We start from the raw sequence: 13152 nt of genomic DNA, 5'->3' as shown, positions 1-13152 counted from the left end.
AAAAAAAAAAAAAAAAAAAAAAAGAAATTTTTCAAGATAAAATTTTTAAAAATTTAAATTATGTTATATCCATTACCAGAATATTCTGCAACAGTGAAAAGTGAAACAGGGCTGGGCGCAGTGGCTCACGCCTATAATTTTTGGTATTTTTAGTAGAGATGGGGTTTCACCATGTTGGCCAGGCTGGTCTCGAACTCCTAACCTCAGGGGATCCGCCTGCCTTGGCCTCTGAAAGTGCTGGGATTACAGGCATGAGCCACTGCTCCCGGCCAGTTAATGAGTTTCGTGCCTGTTTTTGATTTTTTTTTTTTTTTGAGACGGAGTCTTGCTCTGTCGCCCAGGCTGGAGTGCAGTGGCCAGATCTCAGCTCACTGCAAACTCCGCCTCCCGGGTTTACGCCATTCTCCTGCCTCAGCTTCCAGAGTAGCTGGGACTACAGGCGCCCGCCACCTCGCCCGGCTAGTTTTTTTTTTTTTTTTTTTTTGTTTTTTTTATTCGAGCCGGGGTTTCCCCGTGTTAGCCAGGGTGGTCTCGATCTCCTGACCGCCAGGATGGTCTCGATCTCCTGACCTTGTGATCCGCCCGTCTCGGCCTCCCAAAGTGCTGGGATTACAGGCTTGAGCCACCGCGCCCGGCCAATGAGTTTTAATAATATAATAAAGACCCATGATCCCACCATCCAGAATGAAAACTAGGACTTTGAAAATAACCTACAGGCTGGGTGCGGTGACTCACGCCTGTAATCCCAGCACTTTGGGAGGCTGAGGCAGGTGGATCACGAGGTCAGGAGATCAAGCCCATCCTGGCTAACACAGTGAAACTGTCTCTACTAAAAAAAAACAAAAAAACAAAAAACAAAAAACAAAAAATTAGCTGGGCGTGGTGGCAGGCGGCTGTAGTCCCAGCTACTCGGGAGGCTATATATATATATACACACACACACACACATACACACACACATACACACACACATCTATATATATATATACACACACACACACACTGTATATATGTATATAGTATATATACATATACTGATGCACTGCTGCAAGCCAGTGCCCCAAACACACAAACGAAGAAGGCAATGTTGTGGGATATCTCTCTTCCACATCATGTCTGTGCTCAGTATTTAATTGTTGCCAGATAGCACCTGTGTATAAATGAGACCATGTAGGGATCTGGGCACCTCCATGCTGTGTACTTTTATTGATCTATTAGCTTATTGTAGGTTCTAGGTGTCGGTTTTCTGATCTCTAAGGTGTCTTTCAGCAACAAAATGCGAGGCTTATTTGAATTCCGTGTCACATTTGGAGATGACAGATTTGTCATCTTCTGTGTTGTGAGTTATTTCTTCCAAGTGCCCTCAATTGAAATGATAAGGAGGCTGTACATGATGGCTCAGGCATGTAATCCTGGCACTTTGGGAGGCTGAGGTGGGAGGATCACTTGAAGCCAGGAGTTTGACCAGCCTGGGCAACAAAGCAAGATCATGTCTCTACAAAAACAAAAACAAAAACAGGCCACGCATATTGACTCACGCCTATAATCCCAGCATGTTGAGAGGCCGAGGCAGGTGAATCACTTGAGGTCAGGAGTTCAAGACCAGCTTGGCCAACATGGTGAAACCCCATCCCTACTAAAAATACAAAAATTAGCCGAGTGTGGTGGTGCACACCTGTAATCCCAGTTAATCAGGAGGCTGAGGCAGGAGAATTGCTTGAACCTGGGTCGCATCACAGCACTCCAGCCTGGGCAATAGAGCGAGACTCTGTCTCAAAAACAAAACAAAAACAACAAACCAAAAGTTAACTAGGTGTGGTGGTGCATGTCTATCATTCTAATTACTCAGGAGGCTGAGGTGGGAGGATTGCTCGAGCCCAGAAGTTTGGGGTTATAATGAGCTATGATCAATGCACTCCAGCCTGGGCAATACAGTGAAACTCTGTTTCAGGAAAAGTAAAATAAAAATAACAATAAATGATAAGGAACTCTAGTCTGAGTATTTTTTCATTCATTCACTTAATTAATACATAGAGCACTTCTTTATTTTAGGTTTCTGGCTTTGGAATCCTTTTCATTTTCCTTGATTTGTAAAAGATTTTTTGAGAGGTACATACTGGAGATTGAAAAGTGAAACTACGTTTGGTTCAACCGCTTTTAGAAAGTTTGGGTTTCTTGATCCACCTCAATCTCAGTTTCTTTGGTTTGTTGGTGCATATGTTGTATGTGAGTGTCTACCTCTTATCGCTGCTGCTAGTCACTGGACTAGTCAGCTTTACTGCTCCATTTGTCAGGAGTCTTTAGTTACAGGGATGGATCCAAGTGCTAAATGGATGCAACCAGTACCTTTCCTCTTCTTATTTATCTCATCTCAGCTTGTCTCTGCTCCTTTTTCCTGCAGCAGCAACAGCAGCGATAGCAGCATTTTCTATGCGGTTGAGGAAAAAAGTCACAGTTTAAGTTTACATAATCCTTACAGTTTGAGAGGCCAGAGGAGAAGAAAGATCTCTCTCCTAAATTGCCATAGATCATATTTCAGGGAAGATTCTAATTGGTCCTACCTTGGTCACATGCCCACTTCTGAACCAATGCTTGTAGCTAGGGGAGTGCAGTGCTTTGATTGGCTAGTCTGAGTCACATGCCCGCTTATGTTGGGATGCTGAGCTCTGTGATTGACAGCCCCCCAGAGATAGCATGGGCCAGGAAGGCGTGATACCCTAGGAAGGGATGTTGAGTCAGTAATTCCTATTCATTACTACCTCCCTGCAAGCTGATGTTGTTTCCCACTCACAGTGAATGGACTGTATATTCTCACCCAAACTATCTTCTTTCCTGTTAACTCACCTCTGTGGTAAGCTCTCCTGTCTGATATTGTTTGACATAAGTAATTGGCCTTTATTTCTTTCTGATGTTTTCTCCCAATCCTTTTTTCTTTATCTTCAGATAGAGATATGATCAGTGTAAAAGCAACCTGACTTCCCTATCTTTTGAAGGTTTAATGATCCCTCATCCATCATCAGCCTTTCTTGGCCAAGTAGGCATATGATTACATTTCCACTTCAATTAAATGCTGCACCCTGAAGACAGATGCCTCTTGTGGTCAAGGGTGCTGCCCACGAATACAACTGTGTCCTGTATATAGTGCAGTATTTATACTTCTGAGGTCTTGGAACTTCTTCCTTTTCCTCACCTTAATAGCTTAGAAGTGATCATTTTACCACTTGGTCCAATCAGTGTCTACTTTGTCTAATTTCTCTTCTGTGTCTCTTGAGTCAAAAATGGCCTATAGATGTATTCATTTAGCTCCACAGCAATACTAATCTTTAAAAATCTATCACAAACATTTAGGCCAGGCACGGTGGCTCACGTGTGTAATCCCAGCTCTTTGAGAGGCCAAGGCGGGTGGATCACCTGAGGTCAGGAGTTCGAGACCAGTCTGGCCAACATGGCGAAACCCCATCTCTACTAAACATACAAAAATTAGCCAGATGTGGTGGCGTGCACCTGTAATCCCAGCTACCCAGGAGGCTGAGGCAGGAGAATCGCTGGAACCCAGGAGGCAGAGGCTGTAGTGAGCCAAGATTGTGCCACTGCACTCCAGCATGGGCAACAGAGCAAGACTCTGTCTCAGAAAGAAAAAAAGAAAATCTATTGTGAACATTTAAAAACTAGGAGATGCTACAAACAAATAAGAATTTTTATTTCTTTTGAACAAATCAGAAGATCTGTGTGTCTTGGTTCCACATTCCCCATAGCAGTGACATGCTGGAGTGGCCCTCTGGACTGGCCATGCATTCCCCAGGCCACCACTCCCAAGGGTGTTCCCATTTGAAGCACTGTTGTCATTTACCATCTCATTTGCTGGTTATTTTTGCTTACATTTGGCCCACTTCACTCAGTCACATTCCCTGCCTGGCCCCTGGAGCGCTCTTGGAGTTTGTGACTCCCGGCTGGGCAGCCATTGCAAATCAGGGGCAGGTTGAAGCAAGGTTTAAACTACTGATGAGTTGGGGCCTAGATTGGCTTTCTGCCTCGAGGCTCAAAGTAGACATAGATTGATGGCATACTTCAAAGGCCAAAGAGATACTTCTAAGAGTTTTGAAAGAACTGCCGCTACTTGTCTATATAACATCTATTGTGCCTTTCAAGAGAATTATATGATGTTTAAATACAATAAATGAAAGTTTCCAGAAATAGATATAAATACTGTGGAAGAATGCTAGCATGTTGTACATCTGGATCACCTGAAAGAAGCAACATAAGGTTCAAAGTCTTAAAATTATTTTGTAAAATGCTAATGTGTACTTATATTTTATTAAAATCTTTTATTGATTTCTTTGTCCCATACAGTAATAAATGTTTCCTGATGGAAGGAAGAAATGGAAAAAGAAAGGAACTACTTGAATAGAGAGACTGGTTAATCCATTTTTTTAATTTAGCTTTTTTTGTTGTTGTTTTTTCTTGAGATGGAGTCTTGCTCAGTCGCACAGGCTGGAGTGCATTTGCATGATCTCGGCTGGCTGCCACCTCTGCCTTCCAGGCAATTATCCTGCCTTGGCCACCTGAGTAGGTGGGACTACAGGCACATGCCACCACGCCTGGCTAATTTTTAAATTTTTTAAGTAGATACGGGGTTTTACCAAGTTGGCCAGGTGGGGCACAAACTGCTGACCTCAAGTGAGTCACTCGCCTTGGCCTCCCAAAGTACTGGGATTTCAGATGTAAGCCACCGCCCTGGCCATTTTTTTTTTTTTTTTTGAGATGGAGTCTCGCTCTGTCGCCCAGGCTGGAGTGCAGTGGCGTGATCTCGGCTCACTGCAACCTCTGCCTCCCGCGTTCACACCAATATCCTGCCTCAGCCTCCGAAGTAACTGGTAGCTGGGACTACAGGTGCCCGCCACCACGCCTGGCTAAGATTTTTGTATTTTTTTAGAAGAGATGGGGTTTCACCGTGTTAGCCAGGATGGTCTTGATCTCCTGACTTTGCAATTCATCCACCTCGGCCTCCCAAAGTGCCAGGATTATAGATATGAGCCACTGCGCCCGGCCCCATTTTTTTTTTTTTTTTTTTGAGACAGAGTCTAGCTCTGTCGCCCAGGCGGAGTGCAGTGGCGTGATCTCGGCTCACTGCAAGCTCTGCCTCCTGGGTTCACGCCATCCTCCCGCCTCAGCCTCCCGAGTAGCTGGGACTACAGGCGCCTGATACCACGCCCAGCTAATTTTTTGTATTTTTAGTAGAGACGGGGTTTCACCGTGTTAGCCAGGATGGTCTTGATCTTCTGACCTTGTGATCCAGCCACCTCGGCCTCCCAAAGTGCTGGGATTACAGGCGTGAGCTACCGCACCCAACGCCCAGCCCCATTTTTTAAATTTAGTTTTTATTTTTAAATAATTAGAAGTTGCAGAAATAGTACATAGGGCTTCTGTCTCAGCTTTCCCCAATGGTGACATCTTCCATAACTACAGGCCAATCTGTTTCCATATTCCAGTGGTACACATGGATGTTCAATACAGTTTATTGAATCTATTTGCATATAGGAAATGAATGTTACAATCAGTTGATTTAGCATGTTAGTCTTTTTATTTATTTTTATTACTTTTGAATATGTAATAAAATGCACGTGAAGCAAACTTCACTAGGTACAAAGGATATACAGTTGTCCCTTGGTATCCATGGGGGATTGGTTCCAGGACCTTCTGCAGATATCAAAATCCGACGATGTTCAAATCCTTTATATAAAATGGTGTACAGTAGCCAGGCGCAGTGGCTCACTCCTGTAATCCCAGCACTTTGGAAGGGTGAGGCGGGCAGATCACATGGGGTCAGGAGTTCAAGACCAGCCCGGCCAACATAATGAAACCCCGTCTCTACTAAAAATAGAAAAAAAATTAGCTGGGCATGGTGGTGGGCACCTGTAATCCCAGCTACTCAGGAGACTGAGGCAGGAGAATCACTAGAACAATTTGTAAAAAAAAAAAAAAAATAGTGTACAGTTCATATATAACCTATACACATTTCCTGTATAATTTATTTATTTATTTATTTATTTATTTATTTATTTATTTATTTATTTTGAGACAGAGTCTTGCTCTGTCACCCAAGCAGCAGTGCAGTGGTGCGAATTCGGCTTACTGCAACCTCCAAATCCTGGGTTCAAGTGATTCTCCTGCCTCAGCCTCCTGAGTAGCTGGGACTACAGGCGCCCACCACCATGCCCGGCTAATTTTTTGTATTTTTAATAGAGACAGGTTTTCCCCATGTTAGCCAGGATGGTCTCAAACTCCTGACCTCGTGATCTGCCCTCCTCGGCCTCCCAAAGTGCTGAGATGACAGAGGTGAGCCACTGTGCCCAGCCACCTTATTTTTATTTATTTATTTATTTATTTATTTATTTATTTATTTATTTATTTATTTATTTTGAGATGGAGTCTCACTCTGTCTCCCAGGCTGGAGTGCAGTGGCACGATCTTGGCTCACTGCAAGCTTCGCCTCCCAGGTTCCTGCTATTCTCCTGCCTCAGCCTCCCAAGTGGCTGGGACTACAGGCGCCTGCCACCACGCCCAGCTAATTTTCTTGTATTTTTAGTAGAGATGGGGGTTTCACCATGTTAACCAGGATGGTCTTGATCTCCTGACCTTGTGATCTGCCCACCTCAGTCTCCCAAAGTGCTGGGATTACATGTGTGAGCCACCGTGTCTGGCCCTTTTTTCCTGAATAGTTTCTATTCATGGTTCGTTGAATCCATGAATGCAGAACTCACAGAAATGGAGGGCCGACTTTCAGGGAAAAGTAAGTTTCCCTTTATTCCTTGCCTCCCAGTCACTAAGATGCCTCTCCCAAGACAACCATTTATTAGTTTCTGATGTCTCCTTCCATATATACATAATGTTTGCAAACCTTCATGTATCTGTTGTCTACTCACCCACCCCTCTTCTGTTGTAGAATACCATATGCATCTGTGTTTATTTAGCACAGATACAGTCTCTTTAGGTACTAAATCATATGTTTATGAATTTGAAATCCCTGAACTCACTATTTAGTCATATAAATAGAACTTTGCTGGTAGAACATTTCCTGAAGCTTTGTGTAGTTTTTGGCCTAAGTCAGTAAGATTTGCCAAAGGTTTGGCAGCTTTAACCAATGCTGATGCACTGGTTCTCAGTTATTTTCTTCTGAGCTGTGTCTGATAAGCAAGAAAAGAAATAAGTTAAATTACACCCAGGATGATCTGCTAGGGATGTGCCACACAAGATAATGAATGTGCTTCACTTCTATCACTTGATCCAGCTTGTGGATCCCTTCCTTGTCCTAGCTGATGGCTCTTATCTCTTATTTGAAGTTATTTTCTATCTCCCCTTGCTGCCTGCCAGATTTTGGTGAAACTTCATTACTCAGTGAATATTTCCTTTCTGAACAGCTTCACACTGCTAAAAGATGAATCATGCTACCTCTGTGTTGCTGAACTACATCTTATTAAGCCTATGTTTCTCTTTCTCTCTCTGAGACAGAGTCTTGCTCTGTTGCACAGTCTGGAGTGCAGTGGCACGATCTTAGCTCACTGCAGCCTCCACCTCCTGGGTTCAAGAGATCCTCCTACCTTACCCTCACAAGTAGCTGGAACCACAGGTGCCCACCACCATGCTTGGCTGTTTTTTTTTTGTTTGTTTGTTTGTTTTTTTGTAGAGATGGGGGTCACTTTATGTTGCCGAGGCCCTTTTTCCTTTTCCTTTTTTCTTTTTTTTTGGCATATGAAAATTTATTACTACAGTGTTTTCACCATTAAAATTTATGATCTTGGTCTTTCCTTCTTTCCTTTACATAGGGCCAAAGAGACACATTGGCTACTTTGACAACCTTAAAGCGGACTCCAGGAATATCACCAACAGCATGACCTTTGTGACCAGATCCAGCAACCAGAACTTCATCATTTTCCTCAATAAAGTTCAAGCAACTGTCGTTGGGTACAAAGGCTGTGATTTTCTTGCCGTTCTTGATCAGCTGGACCCTGACACACTTCCTAATGGCAGAATTTGGCTGTGTGACTTCAACTCCTACTTTTTCCAGCATGATTCCTTTTGCATGAGAAGCACCTCCAAAAGGGTTGGCCTTCAGGGCTGTGCCCAAATGGGCTTTCTTGTACTGTTTATCATGCCACTTCTGGTCTCATTGGTGACTATGGAGCTTCCTAGCAGTACGAAGTCCACGACACTTGCCCATCCTGTCGGCGCCACGGGCCTTCCTTTTTCCTTTTTCTTCTTGAGAGATGGGGTCTTGCCATGTTGCCCAGGCTGGATTTGAACACCTGTGCTTGAGGGATCCTTCTACCTCAGTCTCCTGAGTAGCAGGGATTATAGGCACATGCCACAGTGCCCAGCTTTCATATCTTTCCTTTTCTCTCTTTCTTTTTTTTTGAGATAGAGTCTCACTCTGTTGCCCAGGCTGGAGTGTGCACTGGCACAATCTTGGCTCACTGTAACATCTGACTCCTGGGTTCAAGCGATTCTCCTGTCTCAGTCTCCCAAGCAGCTGGGACTATAGGCATGTGCCACCACGCCTGGCTAACTTTTTTGTATTTTTAGTAGAGATGGAGTTTCGCCACGTTGGCCAAACTGGTCTCAAACTCCTGGCCTCAAGTGATCCACCCTCCTTGGTCTCCCAAAGTGCTGGGATTACGGGCATGGGACATCGTGCTTGGCCTCATATCTTTCTTTAAGTAGACTTTAAAAAATCAAAACTGGTTTGTTTTCTGACCCTTATGTGGGTTTGCATTGCATTTCTTGAGGAAAGGATGTTCATTCTTCTTCACACTCAATTTATTTTGGTCCTATGAAGCCCAATGCTCCAATGCAGCTGTTTAAAAGCTGCCCCAAATGTTTCCAAAATGGGAGGAATACACATTGATGAGGTTATCACTCATTCATTTAGTCATTAATTCATGCAAGAAATATTTACTGAGTGCGTACTCTGGGTCAGGCAGCCTCGGCCTAAGTCACTGAGCAAGACAAAGATCTCTGTCATTAGAGAGCTTGTTCTCTGGTATGTGTGCATGTGGGGTGTGGAGGACAGACAAAAATAAATATGCAAATTATTTAGTATGTTAGAAGATGATAAATGCCACAGGGATAGGGGAAGGCAAGCCAAGGGAGGATAGAAGTGGATGACGGGGGCACATTGCAGTTTAAAAGAGCATTGCCAGGGTAGCCCCTGTTGAGGGTGTGAAATGTGCGCTAAGACTTCAAAGAGCAGAGGATATCCTTATGCTGTATCGTGTGTGTGTGTGTGTGTGTGTGTGTGTGTGTTTGCATGAAAATACCACTAAAGATGGAATTTTTTTTTTTTTGGAGACAAAGTCTAGCTCTGTTGTCCAGGCTGGAGTGCAGCGGCACAATCTCGGCTCACTGCAACCTCCGCCTCAGCCTCCCAAGTAGGTGAGACCACAGGCGTGCACCACCACAGCCGACTAGTTTTTGTATTTTTAGTAGAGACAGGGTTTCACTGTTGGCCAGGCTGGTCTTGAACTCCTGATGCCGAGTGATCTGCTTGCCTCAGTCTCCCGAAGTGCTGGGATTACAGGCGTGAGCCACCATGCCTAGATGGAAATATTTTTTAACAGCTATTTTGAGATATAAATCATACCAGCCAGGTGTGGTGGCTCATGCCTGTTAATCCCAGCACTTTGAGAGACTCGGGCGGGAGAATTGCTTGAGCTCAGGAGTTTGAGTCCAATGTGGGCAATATAGCAAGACCCTGTCTTTACAAATAAAAATAAAAAATAAAAAATTTAGCTTGGTGTGGTGGTGTGTACCTGTAGTCCCAGCTACTCATGAGGCTGAGGCTGAAAGATCACTTGAGCCCAGGAGGTAAAGGCTGCAATGAGCCGTGATGGCGCCACTGCACTCTCCTGACAGTGAGACCCTGTTTCTAAAAGAAAAAAAAATTCATATGCCATAACATTGACCCTTTAGAAGTGTACGATTTAGTTGTTTTTAGTATATTTACAGAGTTGTACAACCGTCACCATTATCTAATTCCAGAATATTTTCATCACCCTCCAGAGAAACGCATTAGCACTCACTACCCATTCCTGCCTTCCCCCATCCCCTGGCAACCACTAATCTACTTTCTGTCTTTATAGATTTGCCTGTTTTGGGCATTTCATATAAATGGAATCATAGAGTATGTGGGCTTTCGGGTCTGGCTTCTTCACTTAGCATAATGTTTTCAAGGTTCATCCATGTTGTAGCATGTATTTCATTTCCTTTTCTTTCTTTTTTTTTTTTTTTTTTGAGATAGAGTCTCACTCTGTTGCCCAGGCTACAGTGCAGTGGTGTGATCTTGGCTCACTGTAACCTCTGCCTTCGGGTTCAAGGGATTCTCCTGCCTCAGACTCCTGAGTAGCTGGGATTACAGGCACATGCCACCATGCCCAGCTAATTTTTGTAATTTTAGTAGAGATGGGTTTTTGCCATGTTGGCCAGGCTGGTCTCAAAATCCTGATCTCAGGTGATCCACCAGCCTTGGCCTCCCAAAGTGCTGGGATTACAGGTGTGAGCCACCGTGCCCAGCCAAGTGTTTCATTTCTTTTTTTTTTTTTTGAAAGAAGTCTCACTCTTGTCCCCCAGGTTTGGATCTCAGCTCACTGCAAACTCCGCCTCCCAGGTTCAAATGATTCTGCCTCTGCCTCCCAAGCAGCTCGCATTAAGGCGCCTGCCACCATACCCGGCTAATTTTTGTATTTTTAGTAGAGACAGGGTTTCACCATGTTGGCCAGGCTGGTCTCGAACTCCTGACCTTAGGTGATCAGCCTGCCTCGGCCTCCCAAAGTGCTGGGATTACAGATGTGAGCCACTGTGCCCGGCCAGTATTTCATTTCTTGATAGATAATATCTCATTGCATGGATAGACCACATTTGGTTATCCATTTATCAGTTGGTGGTGAGTGTCTTTGAATTTTAAATATTGCAAAATGTCATCCATGAGCTACAGAGATTTGCCCTCCCCCTTAATTAAGACCTGGATGGCGGCTGGGTGTGGCACCTGTAGTCCCAGCTACTCAGGAGGTTGAGCTGGGAGGATACTTGGGCACAGGAGTTCGATACTTGGCCACAGTGAGCTGTGATCAGACCACTGCATGCCAGCCTGTGCGACAGAGGGAGACCCTGTATCTAAATGAAAAAATAAAAAGACGTTGTGGGGGGTCATTGTCAGGACCGATGGTGCCTAGTTGCAGTCAGCACTGGTTAGACTCGGTTTTGGAGAAACTAAAAAGCACCTCCCTCCAGAGTCCTGCTTTCCCAGGTGCCTCCCTCCTAAGCGGAAGCTCTGGGTGGTCCAAATGTGGTAATACAGATTTGTGCATTTTTCTCAAGTGTGTTTTCTTTTTTTTTTTTTGAGACAGAGTCTGGCTCTGTGGCCCAGGCTGGAGTGAGCGGGCGCCATCTTGGCTCACTGCAAGCTCCGCCTCCCGGGTTCCCGCCATTCTCCGGCCTCAGCCTCCGGAGGAGCTGGGACCACAGGCACCGCCACCACGCCTGGCTCATTTTTTTTTGTATTTTTAGTAGAGATGGGGTTTCACGTGTTAGCCGGGATGGTCTCGATCTCCTGACCTGGTGATCCGCCCGCCTCGGCCTCCCAAAGTGCTGGGATTACAGGCGTGAGCCACCGCGCCCGGCCAAGTGTGTTTTCTGTTACACATTAGATTTTTTTTTTCAGCTTTAAAATGTAACCTTGGTAAGTTGTTTACTCAAGAAAATTCTCAATGAGTTTTCTTTCTTTCTTTTTGTCTTTTTAATATTTTGGGTGTGGTAGCAAGTAGAAGCAGATTCATCCTAACCAAATATTTGCAAATATCTGAACAAAGCTATTCTGGCCAGGGAAGGAAGACTCCACAGAGGAAGTGGGAAATGGATCTGGCTTTTGAAGGAGGGGTTCAATTCTCAGAGGACTAGATGAGGAAGGAAAAGGCATGTTCCAAAAAGGGGCAGGGAATTAGAAGTTTATTTTCTGGGTGAGTGGGAACCTCTGAGCCCTTGAGCACGTGCCTTAGATATGTTAGTTTGGCAGCCAGCAGTCTGTGCATAGAGGGTGATAATGGTATTGGACTCCTCTGGCCTGCACGTGGCGAGACTCAAAGTTTCCGGACTTCTTTTGGGGACGGTGTCTGAATTACAGTCTCTGGGGCTGCAGAAAGATGAACTCCATCAGAAGGTCCTCAAAGTCTTCACCAACTCCTTCAGTACAGACTTCAGAGAGAGAAGCTGTCTAGGCGACACCTGTGCAAGAACTGGACACCACCCAAGCTGCAAACTGCCCCGACCATCCCGGCCTTCCCCGTTCGATCCTGGAGGTGGGGGTGGGAATGGAGAACCCAGAGCCGGCGATCAAGCTTCCTGGGAACTGTGAACTGGGGCGGGGGAATCAGGAAGGACAAGGCCTTTCAAGATCAAATGGCCCTAACTCCTGCACCCGACCAGGACGCGTGGCGCCTCCATAGAGGACGCGCATGGTCCGGAGCAGGTTGCGGTCCCCGTTCCCGCCGAACTCTTAGCAACCGCGAGGAGTAATGTCTGCCGTGGGGGGCGGAGCGCAGCGGGGGCGGAGCGCGGCCGAAGGGGCGGAGCGAGGCCGAAGGGGCGGAGTAGAGACGACCGGTGGGGGGGCGGAGCAAGAATAATGGGGTGGAGCAAGACGGCGGACGGGGGCGGAGCGAGGACGACGGGGCGGAGCGCAGACCGCGGGCGGGAGGCGGAGCTGGGATGATGGGGCGGAGCGAGAATAAAGGGGCGGAGCAAAGATAGAAGCCGGGGCGGGGAGGGGCGGGGCGTTCTCGGCCTTCGGGCCCCGCCTCTCGCCTCAGGCGCGCCTGCCCCGCCTTCTCACTCTCCACGGCTGCGGCGGTGGCGGAGGCCGAGGGCGGGGAGGGAGGGGAGAGCGGGTCACGACGCTGCCGGGGCGGGGATAACCCCTCACGTGGAGCAGATGAAAGGGCCGCGGCGCGACGGCCGGGGGAGCCGAGCTGAGCCTGCGACCCACAAAGCCGCCGCCGCCGCCGCCGCGATGGGGTTGTGAGGCGTCCGCCCGCGTTCGGTCCTCAGCCGGCCCGCGACTATGCCCGGCCGCGCCCGCCCTCCGCGCCCTCCCGCCGCAGGACC

The 13152-nt window shown here is 46.4% G+C and overlaps 1 protein-coding gene and 1 pseudogene across 1 annotated transcript in view; one reads left to right on the top strand and one right to left on the bottom strand.

Moving 5' to 3' along the window:
• The window catches only part of TTC28 (tetratricopeptide repeat domain 28), a 496632-nt gene that overhangs the window by 87077 nt on the left and 396403 nt on the right, over positions 1 to 13152 (top strand). The gene's annotated exons all lie outside the window — the stretch shown is intronic.
• LOC111525327 lies at positions 7788 to 8218 on the bottom strand (annotated as a pseudogene).

Source organism: Piliocolobus tephrosceles, chromosome 19 (genome assembly GCF_002776525.5).
Source record: "Piliocolobus tephrosceles isolate RC106 chromosome 19, ASM277652v3, whole genome shotgun sequence".
NCBI classification, from domain to species: Eukaryota; Metazoa; Chordata; class Mammalia; order Primates; family Cercopithecidae; genus Piliocolobus; species Piliocolobus tephrosceles.
This window is presented reverse-complemented; position numbering and strand designations above follow the sequence as displayed.